Source organism: Sciurus carolinensis, chromosome 17 (genome assembly GCF_902686445.1).
Source record: "Sciurus carolinensis chromosome 17, mSciCar1.2, whole genome shotgun sequence".
Classification (NCBI taxonomy): Eukaryota; Metazoa; Chordata; class Mammalia; order Rodentia; family Sciuridae; genus Sciurus; species Sciurus carolinensis.
Window position 1 is genome coordinate 43,840,247 of NC_062229.1, and position 19,075 is coordinate 43,859,321.

The window sequence follows — 19,075 nt, forward strand, 5'->3', positions numbered from 1 at the left end:
CTCTGGAAGACAGTTTGTCAGTTCCCTACATAGCTAAACATACTCTCCACCAATTGTGCACTGTGGAATTTATCCCAAGGAGTTAAAAACGTGTACACAAAACCTGGACGAGGATGTTTATGAAAGCTGAGTTTAGAATTATCAAAACTTGAAGAAAGGACTGGGGAGATAGCTCAGTTGGTAAAGTGCTTGCCTTGCAAGCACAAGGCCCGGGGTTCAATCCCTAGCACTGCAAAAAAAAAAAACTTGAAGAAAACTAAGATGGCCCCCTGTAGGTGAAAAAAATAAGTCATGGTAAACCTGATAATGTCATATTATTTAGCAACTAAAAAGAAATGAGCTATGAAGACATAAAAAGATATAGAGGGGGCGGGGGTTGTGGTTCAGTGATAGAGCGCTTGCCTAGCATGCGTGAGGCCCAGGGTTGGATCCTCAGCACAACATAAATATAAAATAAAGGTATTGTGTCTACCTACAACTAAGACAAAATATTTTTTTAATTTATTTTTTTATTGAAATATTTTTTATTTTTATGGACACATTTTGATTCATTGTACACAAATGGGGTACAACTTTTCATTTCTATGGTTGTAACACAATGTATATTCACGCTGTTCATGAAATCATACATACATAGGGTAATACTATGTTTCATTCTACTATTTTTCCATCCCCACCCCCTCCCACCCCTTTTTCCTCTACACCAAAGTTCCTTCATTCTTCTCTTCCCCCCATCACCACTTGCCCCGTTATACATTGTCATGCACTTATCAGAGAAAACATTCGGCCTTTGGTTTTTTGGGCTTGGCCTATTTCACTTAGCATGATATTTTCTAACTTCATCCATTTACCAGCAAATGCCATAATTTTATTCTTCTTTATGGCTGAGTAATATTCCATCGTGTATATATACCAGTTTCTTTATCCACTTGTCAATTGAAGGGCATCTAGGTTGGTTACACAATCTACCTATTGTGAATTGAGCTGCCGTGAACATTGATGTGGCTGCATCACTGTAGTATGCTGATTTTAAGTCCTTTGGGTATAAACCGAGGAGTAGGATAGCTGGGTCAAATGGTGGGTCCATTCCAAGCTTTCTGAGGAATCTCCATACTGCTTTCCAGAGTGGCTGTACCAATTTGCAACTCCATCAGCAATGCGTGAGTGTGCCTTTTCCCCCACATCCACTCCAACACTTATTATTGCTTGTGTTCTTGATAACAGCCATTCTAATTGGAGTTAGATGAAATCTTAGGGTTTTTTAAATTTGCATTTCTCTAATTACCAGGGATGATGAGCACTTTTTCATATATTTGTTGATCACCTGTATATCTTCTTCTGTGAAGTGTCTGCCCATTTCCTTAGCCCATTTATTGATTGGGTTCTTTATATTTTTGGTGTAAAGTTTTTTAAGTTCTTTATAAACTTTGGAGATGAGTGCTCTGTCTGAAGTATGTGTGGAAAAGATTTTCTCCCACTCTGTAGGCTCTCTTTTCACATTATTATTTCCTGTGCTGAGAAAAAACTTTTTAGTTTGAATCTATCCCATTTATTGAGTCTTGCTTTTATTTCTTGCGCTATGGGGGTCTTGTTAAGGAAGTCTGGTCCTAAGCCAACATGATGGAGATTTGGGCCTACTTTTTCTTCTATTTGGTGAAGGTTCTCAAGTCTAATTCCTAGATTCTTGATCCATTTTGAGTTGAGTTTTGTGCAGGGTGAGAGAGAGGGGTTTAGTTTCATTTTACTGCATATGGATTTCCAGTTTTCCCAGCAACATTTGTTGAAGAGGCTATTTTTTCTACATTGTAAGTTTCTGGCACCCTTGGCTAGTATGAGGTTACTGTACTTATGTGGGTATGTCTTCGTGTCTTCTATCCTGTTCCATTGATCTACCTGTCTATTTTGGTGCCAGTACCAAGCTGTTTTTGTTACTATTGCTCTATAGTAGAGTTTAAGGTCTGGTATTATGATACCTCCTGCATTACTCTTCCTGCCCAGGATTGCTTTGGTTATTCTGGGTCTTTTGTTCTTCCAGAAGAATTTCATGATGGCTTTTTCTGTTTCTATGAGAAATGTCATAGGGATTTTAATTGGAATTGCATTAAATCTGTATAGTGCTTTTGGAAGTATGGCCATTTTGATATTATTAATTCTGCCTATCCAAGAATGTGGGAGATCTTTCCATCTTCTAAGGTCTTCCTCAATTTCTTTCTTCAATGTTTTGTAGTTTTCATTGTAGAGATCTTTTACCTCTTTGGTTAGATTGATTCCCAAGTACTTTATTTTTATCGAGGCTATTGAGAATGGAGTTATTTTCCTCATTTCCCTTTCAGATGTTTCATCTCTTATGTATAAAAATGCTTTAGATTTATGCATGTTGATTTTATAACCTGCTATTTTGCTGAATTCATTTATGAGGTCTAGAAGTTTTCTAAAGGAGGTTTTTGGGTCCTCTAAATAGAGAATCTTGTCATCAGCAAATAGTGACAGCTTAAGTTCCTCTTTTCCTATTCGTATCCCTTTAATTTCTTTAGTCTGTCTAATTGCTCTGGCTAGTATTTTGAGTACGATGTTGAATAGAAGTGGTGAAAGAGGGCATCCCTGTCTTGTTCCTGTTTTTAAAGGGAATGGTTTCAGTTTTTCTCTATTAAGAATGATGTTGGCCATGGGATTAGCATAAATAGCCTTTACAATGTTCAGGTATGTTCCTACTATTCCAACTTTTTCTAGTGTTTTGAGCATGAAGAGGTGTATTTTGTCAAATGTCTTTTCTGTGTCAATTGAAATAACCATATGATTCTTATCCTTAAGTCTATTGACATGGTGGATTACGTTTATTGATTGACAGATGTTAAACCAGGGATGAACTCCACTTGATCATGGTGCACAATTTTCTTAATATGTTTTTGGATACTGTTTGCCAGTATTTTGTTAAGGATCTTTGCCTCTATATTCATCAAGGATATTGGTCTAAAATTTTCTTTCATTGATGTGTCTTTGCCTCGTTGGGGTATGAGGGTGATTTTAGCTTCATAGAATGAGTTTGGAAGGGTTCCCTCCTTTTCTATTTCCTGGAATACTTTGAGAAGTTTTGGAATGAGTTCTTCTTTGAAGGTCTTGTAGAACTCAGCTGAGAATCCGTCCGGTCCTGGGCTTTTCTTGGATGGTAGGCTTTTGATGGCTTCTTCTATTTCATTGCTTGATATTGATCTGTTTAAATTGCGTATGTCCTCCTGGTTCAGTTTGGGAGGAACATATGTTTCTAGAAATTTGTTGATGTCTACGGTATTTTCTGTTTTGTTGGAATACAGATTTTCAAAGTAGCCTCTCATTATGTTATGTATTTCAGTGGTGTCTGTCGTGATATTTCCTTTTTCATCACGAATTTTAGTAATCTGTCTTTTCTCTTTCCTTCTCTTTGTTAGTGTGGTTAAGGGTTTGACTATTTTGTTTACTTTTTGTTTTGTCAATTTTTTAAATTGTTTCTTTTGTTTCAATTTCATTGATTTCAGCTCTGATTTAAATCATTTACTGTTTTCTACTAATTTTGCTGTTATTCTGTTCTTCTTTTTCTAGGGCTTTGAGCTATAATGTTAGGCCATTTAGTTGTTGACTTTTTATTCTTTTCTTGAATGTGCTCCATGCAATGGATTTTCCTCTTAGTACTGCTTTCATGTTGTCCCAGAGATTTTGATATGTTGTATTGTCATTCTTGTTGACCTCTAAGAATTTTTTTTATCTCTTCCCTGCTGTTTTGTTATCCATGTTTCATTCAATAGCATATTATTTAGTCTCCAGGTGTTGGAATAATTTCTGTTTTTTATTTTGTCATTGATTTCTAATTTCATTCCATTATGACCTGATAGAATACAAGGCAGTATCTCTTTTTGCATTTTCTAAGGGCTGCTTTGTGGCATAACACATGGTCTATTTTTGAGAAGGTTCCATGTGCTGCTGAGAAGAAAGTGTATTCGCTTGTTGATGGATGGAATATTCTATATATGTCTGTTAAGTCTAGGTTATTGACTGTGTTATTGAGTTCTGTGGTTTCTTTGTTTAGTTTTTGTTTGGAAGATCTATCCAGTGGTGACAGTGGTGCATTAAAGTCACCCAGAATTGTTGTGTTGTGGTCTATGTGATTCCTGAAATTGAGAAGGATTTGTTTGATGTACAGGGATGCACTGTTGTTGGGGCATAAATATTGACGATCATTATGTTTTCCTGATTTATGTTTCCCTTAAGCAGTATGAAATGTCCTTCTTTATCCCTTCAGACTAACTTTGGTTTGAAGTCAACTTAATCTGAAATAAGAATGGAAATCCTGCTTTTTTACTGAGTCTGTGTGCATGGTAGGTTTTTTCCCATCCTTTCACCTTTAGTCTGTGGATATCTTTTTCTATGAGATGAGTCTCTTGAAGGCAGCATATTGTTGGGTCTTTCTTTTTAATCCATTCTTACAGTCTATATCTTTTGATTGATGAGTTTAGGCCATTAACGTTCAGGGTTATTATTGAGATATAATTTGTATTCCCAGTCATTTGCGCTTATTTTTGTTTTTTTTAACTTTGCTTGGTTTCTCCTTTGAATGGATTTTTCTTTAAGGTAGTTCCTCCCTTTGCTGACCTACATTGTTGTTTTTCATTTCCTCCTCATGGAATATTTTGTTGAGAACATTCTGTAGCACAGGTTTTCTATTTGTAAATTCTTTTAACTTTTGTTTATCATGGAAGGATTTTATTTCATCTTCAAATCTGAAGGTTAGTTTTGCTGGGTATAGGATTCTTGGTTGGCAACCATGTTCTTTCAGAGCTTGAAATATATTGTTCCAGGTCCTTCTAGCTTTTAGAGTATTGGCTGAGAAATCTGCTGATATCCTTATTGGTTTCCCCCTGTATGTAATCTGATGCTTTTCTCTTGCGGCCTTCAAAATCCTATCTTTATTTTGAATGTTAGGCATTTTCAGTATAATGTGCCTTGGTGTGGATCTGTTGTGATTTTGTGCATTTGGTGTTCTGTAAGTCTCTTGTATTTGATTTTCTGTTTCATTCTTCAGGCTTGGGAAATTTTCTGATATTTCATTGAATAGACTGTTCATTCCTTGGTTTGTATCTCTTTGCCTTCCTCAATCCTAATAATTCTTAAATTTGATCTTTTCATGATGTCCCATAGTTCTTGGAGATCCTGTTCATGATTTCTTACCATCTTCTCTGTTTGGGCAACTTTATTTTCAAGATTAAATATTTTGTTTTCATTGTCTGAGGTTCTGTCTTCCAAGTGGTCTAATCTGTTGGTAATGCTTTCCATTGAGTTTTTTATTTGGTTTATTGTTTCCTTCATTTCAAGGATTGCCATTTGCTTTTTTTTTTTTTTTTTTTTGCTTCCTGCAGTTGCTCTTTCAACTTCTTATTGGTATGATCATTCATTGCCTGCATGTGCTCTCTTAACTCATCCTTTGCATCACAAATCATCTTAATCATGTATAATCTGAAGTCCTTTTCTGACATTTCTTCTACCATACTGTCACTGGATTCTATTAATACAGAATCTATATTTGTTTGGATCATTTCCTTCCCTTGTTTTTTCATGTTGTTCATGTATCTTCCCCTCTAGCAATGCAGATATGGGGTATTGCAGATTCCCCCCTGTAGGCTTATAGTGACCCTATAGGTTTCCAAAACCTTTTCTTTAAGGGGGAGATCAATATTAGCAGTGCCCAGTTCAGACAGTATGCAACCAAATACCAAATAGCCCCTATGAGGACATTAACCATATTGTCATAATAAACAGAATGAGTTCAACTATTCAGTATAATAAATAGATTTGCAATAAGGTCTGCAGTTTCTAATGGAGGACAAAGAGGATGTGGAGGGGTGTAGGATGTAGCTATTAATGAGATAAGGGAAGAATATATAGAAGTTCTAGATAATAGAAAGAGTGAGAGTGTAGTCAGAAGAAGTAGGTTGTTAGCATGCAAAAAGGGAGAAAGAAAATCTGAGGGAACAGGTAAACAAAAGGAAAAGAGAGTGAGAGAAGTAAAGAAATAAAAACTTAAAAATTTTCAATAAGGAGAAAAAAGAAAATCTACACTGTAACAGTCATATAGTATTCAAACCTCCCAGTCTTCAGTAGCCTGATGTATGAGAGGTACCTGACAATGAGCTTCCAGTCTCCAGCAGGTGTCTCAGGATGGGATTTTCCCCACCTAAAGATGGAAGACACAGCTTCCAGGATTATCCAAGATGGCCCCTATGGCTTCCAAATGTGTTGGCAAATGGGGAGCTGCAGTTCGGGGTGGGAGCATGGCTGGCTGGAGGTCCTGGAGGTGGGGTGCAGTTGGTCGTGCAGGGGTCCTGGAGGTGGGATTTGGTTGGTCTGATTGCGGGATCCTGGAGGCGGGGTGCAATTAGTTGGTCTGGCGGTCCTGGTGGCGGGGAGTAGTCAGTCGATGTGAGGGCCCCAGAGGCAGGGAGTGATTGGTCAGGCTGAGGGATCCTGGAGAGGGGGCTCAGTCAGTCCAGCCAGGGGTCCTATGGGGCTTGGCTGTTTTCTCAAAATGGCGGCAGCCATGTGTAACCAATCCTGCAGGTACTGTGACAGAACTTCCAGGCACCAGCAGGCAGCTGGCAGTCCACTGGCTGTCTGCAGTCAGTTTGCTGACTGCTGTTGGATGATCGGGAGGTGAACCTTAGGTGGTGGGTGACGGATAGGTGAAAGGCAGGTGATGAACAGGCAAGAGGCAGGCAAATGGCAGATGATAGGTGCCTGTCAGTGAGCAATCTGCATTCAAAAAGGTGTCGATATGCTGGCAGACTGCAGGTGATCGCAGTAGACAAAGCAGGTAAACAGCAGGGGATCGATAAGTAGCAAAAACTGCCTCACCAAGAACAGATATCCTCTGCTTGAAACCCTAGTTACAAAGCGACAAGGAATGCAGTCTCCCTCTAGTCTGCCATCTTGGATCCCAAGACAAAATATTAAAAAAAAAAAAAAAAAAAAAAAAGATATAGAGGAACCTTAAATGCAAATTACTACATGAAATAATCTAATATGAAAAGGCTACCCCCTATGATTCCAACCTATATGACATTCTGGAAAAGGCAGCAGATACTGTGGAGACAGTAAAGGACCAGCAGTTGTGAGTGGATGTGGGGAGGGAGGGAATAGGTGGAGCACAGAGGATTAGGTCAGTGAAACTATTTTGTGTGACATGATAATGCTGGATACATGTCAATATGTATAGAACATACAACATCGAGAGTGAACCCCAAAGTGTAGACTTTAGGTACTAATGAGGTGCTAATGTAGGTTCATCAATTCTAACAGATGTACCACATTGGTATGAGATGTTCATAGCAGGGGAAGCTAGAGTAGTGTGGAGAATAGGATAGAGTAGGATATATGGAAGCTTTCTGTAGTTTCTGCTTGAATTTGCTGTGAATCTAAAACCACCCTTAAAAAAAAAAGTCTATTTAAACAGAAAGAAAATATCATTACAGTTAAGATTCCTTTTAACCACCATTACAAATTTCAGTCCTTCCTCGAGGGAATCACACTGGTCATGGTGTATCCTTCTAGAACTTTTCTATTCATTCACATTTGGATTGAATCATAGGAAATAACCATTTTTATCTGTCAAAAATAGTAGAAAATAGGTAATTTTATATGAATTTTAAATGAATAAACTTGGAATATATAGGATACATTTCATCAGCACCTTTAATACAAACTGCAGCACATTAGTCATATTAATTTGCATCCTCCATTTTTTTTTTTCCCTTAGTGATCTTCCTTGGAATCATTTCCATATCAGCATATATAGTTCTACCTCATATCTTATTTTTTTGTGGTGCTGGGGATAGAACCCAGGGTGTTGTACACGTGAGGCAGGTACTCAATCAACTGAGCTATGTCCCCAGCCCCATTTTTTTACATTGTTGCATGATATAATAGGATAGTGTTTTACTCTAAAATATTTGCAGATCCTAGGTCTACTTCTATTGATTGCTTTTCAGGGGTATGAGGACAGATGGGGAAAACCCAAAAGAAAGGAAAATAAACCCAATTGCTCCATTTGGCCCAGGAAACCTACTTAGAGGTTATAATGTAGATAAGTGAAATATAAGCCATGCCTTAATTCATGTATATCTACAAAACTCTTACAACGCCTCATATATACTTGATTTTTTCATTCTCATCTTCTGTAGACCATACTATTTTGAAACCATAGGTCTGTTTTTAGCATCAAGTATCCTAAGAAGGGAATTCATCTTGATTTTATTACATATACACCATCATTCTGCATGTCCTCCCTTCACTTCTATTTTAACCCATTTTGATCACATTTTTGTTCTTGGCATCTCCCCCAGCCTCTCTTGCTGCCATCTTACTTGACTTCTCCTCAAAGGGCTGTACTTGTGTACCTCCTCCATCGGTGCTCCATCTATGCCTCCTCCGTCTGTACTTCAGCAACAAGGACACACAGAAGTTCCTGGATCTTCCGGGTTCTTCAAACACTTTTGTCTATACAACCAACCTCCTAAAAATGGACTGATCAAGGGCCAGGGGTGAAGCTCAGTAATAAGAGCACTTATCTAGCATGCTCAAAGCCCTGTGTTCAATCTCCAGCATGGCAAAAATAAATTAATTTAATAAAATAAATTAAAATGGAGTGGTCATAGTCATGGTCTCCATCAGTCAAGGAAGATTTCCAGATGGTTAAAGAGCACCTCTGATTTTTGACTGTGACAGATGGAACATAAATGTTAACTCTGGCCTCTCTCCCCACACCCTACATAAATGACAGTAAATTAAAAATAATGATATAACCTGCAAGGACAAAGAGAAGAGGAGTGGAGCTGGCAATAGATGAGCAACATCAATAAAATTTTGGAAAAGGAAAAATAGAGGGATTCCGCCCTTGGATCCCCTTCTTCCACCAGGGAGAAGTCTGCTTTTACTTTTCTTTAATAAAGTTTACTTTCTACTTTAAAAAAAAAAAGGGGTGGGGGCTGGGGAGATAGCTCAGTCGGTAGAGTGCTTGCCTTGCAAGCACAAGGCCCTGGGTTCGATCCCCAGCAACCCCCCCCCCCCAAATAAAAAAAAGAAAGAAAGAAAGAAAGAAAAACAAATAGAAAAACAATAACGGACGTAGCAGAACAAAGAAACCAAAACCTACCTTCTGTGAACTGAGAATGGATTTGCTTGATCAAACTCTGGAACTTCTCAGAATTTGGAGCATCAAATACTTCTAAATGCTGGGTGTAGGATGGGTCTAAACCCAGAGTTACTTGCAAGTTTAACTGATGAATAGACATCCAGATTTCTTCCTCCAATACAGCAACCAACTGCCCTTCCTGTATTGGTTATCTATTGCTGCAAAAATAAATTGCCCCATGACTTAGTGGCCTAAATCAAAAGTAAGCTGTTATTATCTCACAGTTCTGCCAGTCAAGAATTCTGGAGCAGTGTAGCTGGGCAGCTCTGGCTCTAGGTCTCCCATGAGGTTGCAGACAACATGTTGACGGGAGTTGCAGTCATCTGAAGACTTGACTGGGGCTGGAGATCCACTTCAAAGGTGGCTCACTCATATACCTGGTGAGTTAGTACTATTTGTTTCAAGAGACCTCAGTTCCTCACCACATGGACTTCTCCATAGGGCTACTTGAGTATCCATACAATATGGCTGCCAGTATCCCCTGGAGCAAGCTGTGTCAGACAGCAAGGTAGAAGCTTCCATGCCTCTTATTCTCTACCACTGGAAGTCACACCCCATGATTTCTGTGATATCATATTGGTTACAGGCCAGCTCTACTCAGCATGAGAGGTCTAATTACCAGGAGGTGAGAATCACTAGGAGCCATCTTGAAGGCTAACTACTAAGCCTTCCTTAGCTCTTTAAAGTCTCTCTTTAATATGAATATAGAGCTGGCCATTTGAGAAAACCTTCCAACAAGAAAAGAGACACAAAAATCAAAAAGAAACTAGGGAAATAATTCAGAGAAAACAATATGCAGGAAGGTGAAGAAAACCTAAACAGAAAAGGAACTAAGTCTTCAGAGAGAAAAGCTAAGATATTACAACCATGAAACAAGAACAGGATGTAATAATAATGATAATGAAAATAACAAAATTCACACAACCTCCTGCCAACATTTATGGAGCCCACATAATGTAACAGGCCCTCGTCTAAACAGGACTATTCACAGATTTATTCGATCTTTAGAACAACCATCCCAGAAAGTTACTACACTTACTACATTTAAGTTATTTCTTCAAGGTCCCAACTGATAACCAGAAAAACCTAGAGTAGAACCCACAGCTGGAACTCTTAGAAAGAAGACCTTAGTTCCTGTAAGCAGATGTGCAGAAGGAAAGAGCACAGATTCAGAAGTGTGTGAAAGCCTTAAACATTTGGTCAAGATTTTTAGCAGTTAGGGTACAGTTCAAGGTAGGTGTGAGGTGGTCCAGGTGCCTACCACGAGGGGAGGAAGCATTCAGAGCTGAGGTAGCAACCACCCACCCAGACCAATAGCACTGTGCCATGCCCACTGTACAGCACCATCCTCAGTATGTCCTGCTGGCCACATTCTTCACGGAAACTTGGGAACAGAACAGACATTTAGGGCTTAGGGAAAGTGGAAGCCATGGTTGTACCAGGCCCTCACCAAATTACAACTGTTCTTGACCATAATGATAGCCACCGCATAGTGACCACTCCATTGAATCACTTTAACCTTCACCACATCCCTATTTCATGGACGAGGAAACAGACTCAGAGTATGTGGATTTTTTTGCAAGGTGTCCTATCTGGCAGGTGGCAAAGTGGAGTGAGACCCTAGGTTCACTTGGCTTTCAACAATGCCTTTTCCCAGTATGAGAGATTGTTTGGTCCAGTTCTTTACCCTCCTAAAATGCAGCCTGTTCTTAGTCCTATGTCCTGATTTTGCGTTTGGTCATGTGACTGACTTTCACTCATGGAATGTTAGCATGTACGATATCACCAAAAGCTTGAAAAGTACTTTTTGCTTGTGGAGGGGGGGGGTCCTACCTCTTTTGCACCTTTGCTGTCACTGTGACAAGAACCTGTCTAGGCTAGACCACAGGTCTCAGGAAGAGGAAGAGAGACACATGGAGCAGAGATACCTCAATTGAATCAGCTTGTATCAACTGGCTTCCACTTAACCCGCAAATCCACAGTAAGAAGTAGCTATTGAGCCAGGTGCAGTGGTACATGCCTGTAACCTGAGCAGCTTGGGAGACTGAGGTGGGAGAATTTCAAGGTCAAAGCTAGCCTCGGCAACTTAGTGAGGCCCTAAGCAACTTAGCAAGACCCTGTTTGTAAAAATATAAAAAGGGCTGGGGATGTGGCTCAGTGGTTAAGCACCCCTGGGTTCTACCCCCAGTACCCTCCCCACTGAAAAAAGAAGTGATTATTGTTTTAGGTCACTGCATTTTGGGGTGCTTGGTTACATAGCATCTTTATGGCAATATAAACTTTATACCATGTCATGTAAACTCCTGCCATTGAGATAGATTAGCAGATGACTGACAATCAGGAGTAATGAAAAGGCTCAGGGTTCACCTGACTAGGGCTGCTAGATTCAACAAATTAAAATACAGGACCCAGATCAGTTTACATTTCAGATGAACATCAAATAATCTCTTAGTACAGATGGTCCTCAACTTACAATGACTCGACTTACAGTGGTTCAATTTATGACTTGTCTACTTTATGATAGTATGAAAGAGATACATATTTGTAGAAACTGTACTTTGAATTTTTATCTTTCTCTGGACTGATGATGCAGGGCTTGATATTTTCTTTTGATGCTGGGCAGCAGCCGCGAGCCCTGGCTCCAGTCAACCACACAATCACCAGTGTAAATGACTGGTATTCGGCAAGTACTGTTTGGCTAAGCTACAATGTTCAGTAGCCTAAATGTATTAAATGCACTGTTTACTTATGATATTTTACATTTATTATGGGTTTATCAGGATGTAACCTCATTATACGCCAAGGACCATCTGTATAGGTAAACTCCAGGGAAATAGGAGAACCTTGTGGAAATACAAAAAAGAAAAGATTCAGTGTTTATCCAAATCATGCATTTAGCTGAGCATTCTGTATTTTATCTTGCAACCCCCCTCGAGAGTCAAACTAGAGAAAGCACCTGTGTGTCAAAGTGGGCCGGGGCTAGAGAATAAGAGACATGACAACAGGCAGTCATTTCCTCCACTCTCCATCAAGCAGGCTTTGGGGTTCTTGGCTTCTCCTACAGGCACTGAGTCAGAGGAAAAAGCTGCTTGAAATATTAAGAACCAGCAGGCTTGGCAGTGCTTGGAGGAAGTCTCTTTCAGCTTTATTATTGAACCACTGTACAATCAGGGGTCCACCGGGGAGACCCTAACTTTCCTGGTTTCAGCAGCCTGTGGCACCAGAGACAGAACCCCTCCCAACAATCTGAAACCTACACCCCTTTAGCTTGGACCTAGAATGCATTTCCCAGGCTTCTGCACCATCTGTCTCCCAGGTGCTTGCAAGGGAAAACGCCGTGGGGGTGGGGAGGGAAGGGCTGCATCCCTCGTCCAGCAGAGGACTGACCAAGGACTCCTGTCAAGAGGCCAGGACAGCTACTGGTGAAGCAGGGGGGCTGGATGAAATCAGAGAGAATAAACTGAACACTGAGAGATCAGAGTGCAGGACGGCCCTAATGTTGAAACTTGTCCACCCTCCAGCCTCATCTTTCTCTAGCAGATTCCAGCAAGCCACTGTTTTTTGGCTTTGCACAGCTTAATTGGCTATTTTTGTGAGCAGTTGCCAACTCAATCCAGGAGGAAATTCCATGCTGTCAGCCAGCAGCACAGTTTGTTGCAGGAAAAATGACACAACTCATCCTCTGGGCAAACTTGCAAATTATTACAAATTTCCCCATCTCTCCTCCACTCGCACAGCTGGCTGGGGCAGGGTGTAAATTTTTCCATGGAGATGGGAGGTTTTTCCTCTGTGTGATTTCTCGCGATCAAACAAATCCCTGTGGCTCTTGATTTACATGCATCCCTGGTCCCCTTTTCCCTGACACTGAAATAGAACCTATGTAGGCCCTGTTCCTAGGCACATCCAGGATTCAAGGCACCAGCTTCTTTTATGAATGGCTCTGGTACAAAGTTGGATTCCTGAAAGGGACACGGGTCAGTTAAAATTTTCTACCTCCAGATAAATGACACCTCAAAATCCAAACATGCACAATGTGGTCACAGGTGCAGAATTGTTTTGACATAAACCATAGCACGCTCATCTGAGGACCAATGTTGGTCAACCATTGCTGCCTCTGACTGCTGACAGTACTCTGCTTTCTTCTGACTCATGCTCACTCTCAGAGGATGCCTGTGGATTTCAGAGACTCTCTCACTTGGATTCAACTTAATGAATAATTATGGAGACCCTGTGGTGCTCACTGCACTGTTCTGGGCTCTAAGTAATTAATAATGCACAGGATCTGGCTTCAGGAAGTTTGCTGTGTAGAAGGAAAGGGGAGCTATGAATTGCAATAATGTGAGAAGAGACCAAGTGGGTTAGTGTTAAGGTTAGGGTTGGGGTTAGAGGGATGGAGATGCTCCTTGGAAGAAGAGGCCTGGGGATGTGTCATGGAGGAGGTGGCATTTGAGCTGGGCTGTAAAGGGTTTCAGGAATGGGTTCTGGGAGGTTAGGGAAAGTCTAGGCCACCAGGACAAGGAGAGTCATCCAAAGTCCCAGGTTTGGTTTGTAGGGAGAAGTCAGCACCTCGGGAGCGTGGAAGAGAAACCAGACTTCGGTTTGTGATCCCAACTGGAGGGAGGGGTCTCCATCCCACAGAGCACTGTTCTATTGCCCCTACCTCTTATTTAAAAAGGCTAGATCCTAAAGTATTTTACTCCGAGAGCTTCAAGGATGAATCTTATGTGTTTTGCATATGAATCTTAGGTATAATGTGAAGCTTCGCAGTGATATCCGATGCTAAATTATAACTGTGACTCCTTAGTCTGTTTCTTTAGAAGACCTCAAATAGTTCTGAGTTTGGGCTGTCTGTGTGGATTCAGAGAAAGTCAATTCTCCCTGTTGCAAAAACTTTGGGAGCAGCCGGAAAACCGACCTGTCAACTGAAATTGATTTATTCACTCAAGTGGAATGACCTGACCCACTTAACATGTCCCCTGAGAGGGAGCAGTTTCCTTCATTCAACCCATAGGATCGGACTGATTATCACATAATAATGTGACATCTTCATGAGTAAGTTTGGGTAGAAATGACCATTCCCACTTTATAAACGGGGAAAATTAAGTACAGCTTTCACCAGTGCACAAAAGCCACTAACCTAAGACTGTAATCATCAGGTCATCCTAATACACAGTTTCCTTATGGGTAGGATGAATTCCAGACGCCTTTGCATCTCTATGTGCACATTACCGTTAATCAGAAAGCCAGATGGTAGGACTTCTTTACTATCCTAGGGAAAGAAAAAATCAAACTTTGTATCTCACCACCGATCCCACCATTTAATTCAAAATACCTGATAGCCTTTGTTTTCTTCTCTTCACAACAGATCCTTCCAACCTTTTTTCTTCTTGTTTAGAATTATTCTTCATAAGTCCTTTCTATGTCTACAGCTCGCAGGCCAAATGAGAGCTCAGAGCCCCGACAAGCTAAGTTTGATTGTGACAAGCTGGCTCCAGGCGTTCAGTCCATGAGGAAATGACATGTGTGGCCTCGTTGGCTTTCAAAACTTCCACCTGCCCTTGATCACCCAGGGTATCCAGATGCTTGTGAGTGTTGATCGTGGGATGCAAAACAGCTGCTGGCCTCTGAGGCGTCTCAGTAGCTATGGAGACAGGAATAAAAACATCGGTGAGCATGTCAGCAAGCAGGCTGCCGGTCTTAGGGGTTAAACACCAGCAGGGCTAATTTGGCCTTGTTGTTCTGTGTTGCAGATGAAAGCAAGATCTCCATGTCTCTCTCTCATAAAAGGGGACGACTCTAGCTCTATAGTGGGACTCCTCTGCTAAGTCTGTTTCCATGGGTTGCTTAGTTCTTCATGCATTTATTCCGCCAGCATGTACTATGGGATGACTGTGTGCTAAACACTGTCGAGGCACTGGACAGAGGTGAATGACAGCAAGACCCTGAACTCAGGGTGTGTACATCTGAGCAGGGTGGGGCTGATGTGAATCCTGGGATGTGGCCCTTACAGGGATAAAACTGGGAAAGCAAAATTGGGACAAATTGATCACCCACCCTACCAGAGGAAACACATCTTTTTTTTTTTTTTTTTGCAGTGCTGGGGATTGAACCCAGGGCCTTGTGCTTGCAAGGCAAGCACTCTACCAACTGAGCTATCTCCCCAGCCCAAGGAAGCACATCTTTAAGGACACAAATAAGTGTAATCATTTCAAATGGTGATAAATGCAACAAAGGAAAGGCGATGGATGCCAAGTGCCTGGGTGGAGGGAGAGGTTTTGGTCGAGCTGGGTGAGGAGGAGTTGGCTGTGGAGAAGCATGGCAGGTTGAGAGAGTGGGGAGAGACTGGGTAGGTGAGTGTGAGGTGCAGAAGGCCAGACAGGGCTGCTGGAGAGCAGGCAAGCTGGGAGAGTGGAGGAAATGAAGTGAGGGAGGTAGCAGGGCTGGGCAGGCCGCAGCAAGGAGTCTATCTCAGTAGGAATCCAGCAAAATCACACTCACAAGGGCCCTGTTCTCTTCTAGTGGTTTTATGGATGTAAGCTCACTTCATCATATTGTTATCCTCCTCCTGTTACAGATGAGGAAACCGAGGCACAAGGAGGCATGAGAACTCTCCCACTTCCACTGGCAACAAGTGGACAGAAAGACAGGTCTCTAGCCCAGGCGATCTGTCTCCAGAGTCTGTCCCAACCCCTTCCCCACACCACCTGGGGCTTTAGGCAGAGGGACATCTGGATCTGGTTCATATTTGGAGCAAAGCCTGGCCCTGTCCTCCCTGCCTCTCACCTGCTCCAGACCCATCAATCACAATGCCTCATGGATTGTGTTAAAGTCCCAGATTCTCAGTGGACTGTGTTGCTTCAATATTTTCATAATGGGTTTCAAACAGGAGAAACCATGGAGGTGAAAACATTCTGGCATAATTGCTTTTTAACTTCTACTTGCTTCTTTATAACCACCCTCGGTATGTTATTCTTACCCCTTGTTGGATCTGCAAACAACATAACAAAACAACTGCAAAGACTGTTATATCGGCAACCAAATTACTTTATCGGATGTGGTTAACAATGGGTTTTCTTTCCTCTACCATTTCTGATAAAATGTTTGTACAGCATTCTATGGGGGAAATAGAAAGCAACAGCAATAAAAAATGAACAAGGATAATTTGTGTGTTGGCATTTCCACAACAGAATGTCAAATATTTCATACCCAAGTGATATTAAGCTTTTCTGCGCTTACTGCTACATTCTTTTAAAAAATGCTTTATGTTCATTTTCTTATTAATCTTAGGCTGTGCATACACATTATGTACATTCTTTTTACATGATGTTTCTCAAATCATATTTTAAAGTCTGTCATAAAAATAAATGCGTATCGAGCACTAAAAATGATACTGTGTTAGCTGAATTAACAGGCAGTTGCAGCTGAGAGGGACCGTTCTTTCTATAGACCTCTCTGCCCTCATTACCTCATTGCAGGTAATGGCCCATCCTTTCCAGAATTCCTTGCAATGATTGGTTTTTACAAAGGACTTGTTGCTTTTTGTAGAACACAGTGATTAATCAGCATGGACTCATTTTTCATTATTCTTAGTATTCTACAGAAACCTTCCAAGTGATAGATAAAGATAATCAGATCCAAGATTTAACTAGGGAACATCACATTTTAAGAGCACTTAAAAAACACATATTGTCAAATGAGTTGAAAAGTAATCTGTAGGCACCATTTCTATTTTAGGTCTTATAAAATTCTTTTTATTTAAAAACATATAATGGGCTAAGGAAATGAATAGACACTTCACAGAAGAAGATCTATAAGCAATCAACAAACATATGGAAAAATGTTCAACATCTCTAGTAATAAAAGAAATGCAAATCAAAACCACCCTAAGATTCCATCTCACCCCAATTAGAATGGCGATTATCAAGAATACAAGCAACAACAGGTGTTGGCGAGGATGTGGGGAGAAAGGTACACTCATACATTGCTGGTGGGGCTGCAAATTAGTGCAGGCACTCTGGAAAGCAGTGTGGAGACTCCTTAGAAAACTTGGAATGGAACCACCATTTGACCCAGCTATCCCACTCCTTGGCCTATACCCAAAGGACTTAAAATCAGCATATTACAGAGATACAGCCACATCAATGTTCATAGCTGCTCAGTTCACAATAGCCAGATTGTGGAACCAACCTAGATGTCCTTCAATTGATGAATGGATAAAGAAACTGTGGTATATATATATAATGGAATATTACTCAGCCATAAAGAATGATAAAATTATGGCATTTGCAGGCAAATGGATGAAATTGGAGAACATCATGCTAAGTGAGATAAGCCAATCTCAAAAAACCAAAGGATGAATGATATCGCTAATAAGTGGATGATGACACATAATGGGGGGTGGGAGGGGTTAGTGTTAGGGTTAGAGTTAGGGTTAGGGAGGGGGGCAAGAATGGAGGAAGGAAGAACTGTATAGAGGGAAAAGAAGGGTGGGAGGGGTGGGGGGGAAGGGAAAAAATAACAGAATGAATCAAACAACATTACCCTATGTAAATGTATGATTACACAAATGGTGTGCCTTTACGCCATGTACAGAGAAACAACATGTATCCCATTTGTTTACAATAAAAAAAAATAAAAACATATTACTAACATATATCAATTGTATAGATGAGTAGTGTGATATTTCCTTTTGTGCATATGGCAGGCACTGTTCAAATGCAACCAGCCTCCCCCAACACTTTTTTCCATTTCTCTGGTATTCTGTTTTACTTTCAGGGTGACTTATTTAGTTTCCACATTGGAAGGTCTTTTTTATTCCTAAGAGTAACTTTTAATCTGGATGTGGTGGAATACACCTGTAATTCCAGCTACTCTGAAGGCTGAGGCAGGAGGATTGCAAATTCGAAGTTTTCCTGGACAACTTAGTGAGAATGTCTCAAAAAATTAAATAAAAGGGTAGGGGTAGGGATGCAACTCAGTGGTAGAGAGTCTCTGAGTTTAATCCCCTGCACCAAAAACAAACAAACAAAATGAATTTTTTTTTTTGGGGGGGGTACTGGGGATTGAACCCAGGGACGCTTAACCACTGAGCCACATCCCAGCACTTTTTTTAATGTCTTATTTTGAAACAGGATCTTGCTGAGTTGCTTAGGGCCTCATTAAGTTACTGAGGTTGGCTTTGAACTTGTGATCCTCCTGCCTCAACCTCCCAAGCCACTGAGATTACAGGTGGGTGCCACTAAATCCAACCCCAAACAAACTTTTAAATTAAACCACAATAAATATTTTAGATAAAAAAGTATCTAAAAGGGGGATGGGAAACAGGAGAGATCTGTAACTAATTCTGGTTTTGCATTTTGAAAAGAACCCTCAGAGGCCGCCCCACATCTCTCTGTGGTATCTAGGAACCTGGTGAAGACCTTGCATGGCCTACGTAAGCATTTGCTCCCCCGTTCACAGTTGGTAACAGGCTCAGGCGATCCTCCCGAGGGAGAGCACTTTGGAACCTGAAGTGACTCGTCCTTAGAATTTGCAACAGGATTGGGTGGTTGCATCAGTGAGCACGGAGCTCGCATCTGCTTATCAAACAGAACTTTAAATTTCTTTTTCATGGCAGAGAGAGGAACAAAGCACCTTCAGCATCCCAGAGGAAACCATGGGAAAGGATGGCACAGAAACACCTGTCTGCTGATAATTGGATGCTTGGGACCTAGTTCAGGGAACATGGAATGGGATAGGAAGTTCAGTTGAAAAATGGCCTCACAAAAATGTATCCATCCTATAATCCCAGGACCTAGGATTATTACTTTATATGGCTAAGGACTGCATGTTGTTTGAAGCTGCTACGTGTGTGGCGATTTA

At 40.8% G+C, this 19,075-nt stretch overlaps 1 long non-coding RNA gene across 1 annotated transcript in view; it reads right to left on the bottom strand.

The window, feature by feature from the left end:
- Positions 1 to 9,238: 9,238 nt before the first annotated feature.
- LOC124968328 (uncharacterized) overlaps positions 9,239 to 19,075 on the bottom strand; it is a 37,120-nt gene continuing 27,283 nt past the window's right edge. Inside the window, exons 2-3 of the long non-coding RNA XR_007105675.1 lie at positions 14,547 to 14,855; positions 9,239 to 9,372 (exon numbers count right to left, since the gene is read on the bottom strand). This is a non-coding gene — a long non-coding RNA (uncharacterized LOC124968328). The remainder of the gene's footprint in view (positions 9,373 to 14,546; positions 14,856 to 19,075) is intronic.